Source organism: Homarus americanus, unplaced genomic scaffold (genome assembly GCF_018991925.1).
Source record: "Homarus americanus isolate GMGI-L3 unplaced genomic scaffold, GMGI_Hamer_2.0 scaffold24523, whole genome shotgun sequence".
In the NCBI taxonomy this organism is placed as follows: Eukaryota; Metazoa; Arthropoda; class Malacostraca; order Decapoda; family Nephropidae; genus Homarus; species Homarus americanus.
The window spans coordinates 2,508,095-2,514,046 of record NW_024744357.1 but is presented as its reverse complement, the minus strand read 5'-3'; the positions used below and the strand labels follow the sequence as shown (position 1 = coordinate 2,514,046).

Genomic DNA, 5,952 nt, shown 5'->3' with positions numbered 1-5,952 from the left:
TATGTAATTATGTTATTGCATAATAAATATTTTAACAAATTTATGAATCTTTACTTGTCCCTTGATTTATCTCACAAAGGATATGCCTGTAATTCATATCATTCATAAAATATTAAATGACTCCAGTATTATTATGGATATTGTACTAAATTATAAGACAAAACAATTCCATTTTCATTGATTATCTCAATTCTATGTTTAAATACGCTTTCTCTGCTCTGCTCACAAAAGTTTATTGTCTGTTATCTATACTATATTACATTTCTATACTATATGGCATCTACTTATTTCTATATATATATATATATATATATATATATATATATATATATATATATATATATATATATATATATATATATATATATATATATATATATAATTTAATGGCTGTAGCGATGACAAAAATAGTTAATGGTGAAACAATAGTCGTTTTCTATAACTTTTCTTGGACTCGGTTTCCTATGAGTATTTTAAATTATATTTATTTTAGTCTACCCAGTTGGTTCTCTATACTGTCTCCCTGAGTAGTACACCTCCTCGGTAAAAGGTGGCGGTGTAGTCATATTTTGAGACCTTTCTGAAAATAATGGGAATGTGTGTCAGTTGAGTTTCCTTATTAGATATACCTTGATTGGCATGTAGCGTAGTTGTCGAAGTTCGATCTTGTCATTGTCACTTGTCATCAGTTTACGATTCAACCCAACAAAGACAGGACTGGCAGGTGGGCGTCTGCTATCACCCACTCCTGACTGAATTACTCACAATAGGCAAACTGTACGCCAAGATTTGTCAATAAGTTTGTTGAACTAAAAAAAAACTCAATTACTTAGTTAACTGATTTGGAGTGAACAAACTCTTAAGTTCTGCGAGTGTTTTTAAAGAAATACACATTGTTTTGTTTGTGTCAACACTGCAACGCTCTGTAGTGTTTCTGATGGTGACCTATACACACTGCGATGGTCGTGGTCAACGGGGAAATGACACCCTGCAAATATAACAGTAAGTTCAGTTATTATTTACTATTATTATTCTTTCTCATACATAGAAGTAATTTATGTTCATTTGAAGTCATTAACTTCGCTTGTAAAAATTAAATAAAACCTAGTAGTGAGGCGATATGAAATTACTTATTGACTGCAGTGCTTATTTCGCTGTATTAAACTACTGTGGGGTATACCCATTTCGTTATCAACCCGTTTGTTACCACTGTTTTCAACGCGTTTCGTCACCACTGCTTTACCCGTTTCGTCACCGCGTTCATTCCCATTAATATATATCTGTTGGGGTCAGAAATAAAAAAACGACCACAACGTGTTGTGGTTGTTTGGAAAATAACCAAAAGCAAGAATTTGCTATAGGTTAGGTTAATTTGGATTGGGTTAGGTTAGGGTAAAATCCCAAAGCAAAATTTCGCTTTCTGGTTATTTTGAAAACCACAACGAGTTGTGGTCGCCTTTCGTTTTCTGAACCCAACATATACACAAAAATAACTGTTGCTTGGGATAGAAAAGAATAAAAAACAATGAAAAAAAAAAAATACCAAATTGTTAATACGCCTGCAATCATTTCGCTTAAACAATATGTGAAAGACGCAACAGGCTATGTGGCCCGGTAATATTTACCAATGTTTACAAAATTGTATACGAAATTATGCCTCGGCATAACAATACATTGGATCATGCAAGCATCTCACTAAGACAATTTATTAATGACGAAAGTAAAAACGTTATTACTCGTGCAAGTATCTCGCCTAAACAATTTATTAAAGACAAAGTTTTTTTTAATACGCCTGCAATCATCTCACTTAAACAAATTTACTCATGCAAGCTTGGCAGAAGACAATGACAATTTTTTTTAGGAAATTAGAAGTGGTGATATTTTTTCTTCATATTCATCCCACAGCTTTTAGAGATGGACTTGCTTGTCATGATTTGCTTTTCTTGTACACGATTTTAGCTTGTGCTCAGCACAAGTTGTAATTTCAAATCAACCATTGAAACTTCTCTGTTAAGAAGAAGGTAGAGCGAGATTGTTCTTTGCTGCTCGGTGGTTTGCGCTCTGGTGTCAAATCACCTTCAGTTCTGTATTTTGTTTATTTACCAATGTTAATAGTTTTCTTTATTAAACAATTAATATTCATGTATAGTAAGAAGTTAAGAACACAATAATTCTTCATTTGTTCTGTGTTTTGTTTATTTACCAATGTTTTAATAGTTTTCTTTATTAAATAATTAATATTCATGTATAATAATAACATACTTCTCGAATCGTCTGTATACATGTGTAATTTCTATTCGTGTAAAATAATAACTTACAATTTGTCACGAATACCAGCGGCTGTTAGTGGTGACGAAATGGGGTTTGGTGACGAACCGGGTTGGTGACAACGGATGGAGATGAAACGGATTGGTGACGAAATGGGGTGTATCCATTACTGTACGGTCATTAATGCTCCTACAACTAACGTTACGCCTCACTAAGATATTTTTTTAGGGTGCCAAGTGTTTACTGAGTGATAATTATACAGTAATTGATTCTTGTAAGTCTTGCGAGTTGAAGTTTCTTTCCTACCGACACTACGTTTATATGATAGGCTTCGCTCGCTCTCATTATTTTAAGTAAAACTCTCCTCCCAAACACAATACTGGCCAGCATGATGTGTTGGCGTGAGTGCATTAACTTTTGCCGCACTGGAAGTTAAGACTTGTGTGGTGTGGGTTGATACGACCTGTCTGCCGCCACAAACTTACCTCCATTACACCAGTTGTACTTTAAACTCGTACTCTTCGCCACTGATCGGCCTGCTATTGGCTTGGGAGGTCGATTACGTCTCTACACACTGTTGCCGTGAATGAATCTGTACCTGCGCTGTGTCTATTATTTCACTTGTTGCCAGTTTGCCACTAAACGAATCGCGGGAATTTTATAGTTGCAATCAGTAATTTTGACTATTCCAAGACATTTTTCTTCAGTGGCATTTCTGGCGCTAATTACCCATAAGCGAGATATTTAAAATTTTATTATGTATATTCTTATGTGGTGGTACACACTCAACGACTGTGCCCCCACCCTGTTCGGTTAGGTTAGATTAGGTTAAATTCAAAACTGTTTTTTCAGTGGTTTTTGATGTGTTTTGAACACTTTTTACTTTGATTTTTACAGCAAATCTCTAGATTCTGAGATGGAGGGAGGGGGCTTATCTCAGAAACTATTGATTTGCGCAACAAGTGAAATTTACTCGCCAGTATTGGTCAAGTCTGGTCTTGAATGAGCTCACACTCGGTACCGTTACAACACTCTGGTACTAGGCAGATTATTCCAAGAGTTCACAACTCTCACTCCCCCCAAAAAATTACCCTGGCAATTTTCTGAACGTGTTGCTTCTTTAACCCGAGACTGTTGCAGGTTCTAATAAGACACCCCTTGCCCGCCTATAGCTTGGTATAAGCTTGGCAACTGCAGGCATAATATTCTTCCTGGATACCAGTCTGGTGGCCCTCTTGGATATTTTCCATTAATTAACTAACAGTCTCTAGCATTAAAAACAAAACATAAACAGATTTCTGGGACCAAACGGATGACAGTAGCTTATCAAGGAATATAGGGACTTCCCTATACTCCTTTTTTAATTTATGCGGTCCGACTAATTACCCAAATGTAGCCACAATGAAGTCAAATGATGGTCATACAAGCGTAAATCGGGCTGTGAATCACTTCTCGATTAGTATTTGGTGTCATAAAGTCACAAAAAATTGGTAAACTTAATTTAATCTGAGTTGAGTTAGGTTAGGTACATGCACTCGATCTATGAACTCAGATTAAATTAAGTTTTCCAATTTTTTGTGACTTTATGACACCAAATACTAATCGAGAAGTGATTCACAGCCCGATTTACGCTTGTAGGACCATCATTTGACTTCATTGCGGCTACATTTGGGTTCATTTGGGTAATTAGTCGGACCCCTCCTTATAATAATAATAATAATAATACTAAAGACCCAAATTATTGTATTGCTGAGAAAGTAAAAAAAAAAGGCTGCTAAATGAGGCGTCAAAACTGCACCCTGACTATCGTAATGTCTTATCCAGCGAACAAGAGGAAAATAAATAGCGTAAGAATTTTCTAGAATCTGATCATTGTTTTCCTTGCCATTCTATATCCTGCATCACGTATTTATTAAACCCTCTATTTCCTTAAAATTCACCATCGATTTGGCATAATAAGAATATTAGATTAATTTAATATTTTAAATTATGGGTTCAGGTAAATTGGTTTAGTAAAGTTTATGATACTAATTTCACGTCACGTCACAAGTATTGATTATTGGGTTGTGCCGTGGTAAATATAATAATTCCTCACTCGGAAAACATTCATCAGTTAGGTCAGGAAAGGCGAATTAAAACTTAAGGCAGCTAAAAATGTATCGGATTTTGCAAGATAATGATTACGTTTGTATCCCCATAATGTTAAGTCAATAAGTTTCACATGTAAATTACCACATATCAGTGTAATTGTCGTTCCTTTAATTTATCATGATCTTCATTTTCCAGTGTTAGTACAGGACAAAATGGTGAGATACGGACCTTATCGCCGATTATGGTATTTATGGTCATTATGTAAAAATGTCCACAAAGGGAGCTCTTGAATGGATCCATTTCTTGAAGAAATAATAATTAAATAAATGAATAAGGCCGTTTGTTTAAAGCCATTTTAATTAAAATTAAATGAGGAATATAACGTATTGGCAGGCCTCTCTACCTGGCTAAAGCGTCTTATGAGGAAATGCCACTTAACAATAATATGTTTAAACAACGAAGAAACACCCCTTTACGCACAGCAATACTGTAGAATGGAACAAGTTAGCCAAGATGAAGTAGTTTACCCGTGCTGAGAGAGCACTTGAGTGAAGCCGTTTTCCTTCTCAATGAATGGCTGGGGCAACTCAAATCACAATAAAGCGCACATTGTTTGTGATGACCCGCTGAATGGTGCGCGACCATCTCCATAGATTTATTGCATTCGTCCTCTCTGTGCGCGGATTTCTATAGGCCTAGGGTGGTGTTATGGACGCTGGTCACTCAATAGGGCGCCCACAGGGTTGACTGTGGTGGGATTGTGTAAGTCGACACTTATAGGCTTATGTGACTTGAGGCGCTTACTGCTCTAACAAGGTACTCGACTCGTATGTTGACTTGTTAGGCCTAGGTTCACAGTTAGTAGGGAGTTTGACGTCAAACTCAATGTAAAAGGCCTTTGTGACACTAATAGGGAAGATTCTACTTATTGAATACGATGAGAAACAACTTGGAATGGAAATTATTGAGGTCCAGGACCATAATCATATGCGACCCATAAATCTATAATTTATTGTATTATTAGCATAAGCTTGTGATAGTAAATGATTCGTGTGTACCTGTGACGTTGGGTCTGGTTAGTACTTGGAGGGGTGGATGCTAGGGAACAGAAGCTGTAGACATTTAAACTAAAGTGTCCCTTACTGGAAATAAGTTGTGTCGGTTATCCTTGGCCAAACTGCCTAAAATATTCGTGTAGGTTTGTGACAATAAGATTCACCTAGACCTACATATATAAACGATTCATATAAACAATAAAAGCTAGAAATGGTTTGTCTAAGCCTTCGTGATTGTAAAATATTGGTATCTATGTACTGTATGTGTACAGTCGGGGTCAAAAGTCTTGAACACTTAGCAATATCTGGCATCTACTTCTGAGTTATACATATTTGATTGGGATATACTAATAACACTACTTGTCATCACATATTATACCTGAACCACAAAATGGGATAAAATTCTCCTTAATACCTAAGATCTTCGGGTACTTACATGCCAGATACTGTCAAGTGTTCAAGACTTTTGACCCCGACTGTACATGTACTGTAGGTACACATGTGTGAATATATGTATATGTGCTTGATCGTACAAACA

General features: G+C 35.9%; 1 protein-coding gene across 1 annotated transcript in view; it reads right to left on the bottom strand.

Moving 5' to 3' along the window:
- LOC121877896 overlaps positions 1–5,952 on the bottom strand; it is a 41,424-nt gene that overhangs the window by 10,916 nt on the left and 24,556 nt on the right. The window lies entirely within an intron of this gene.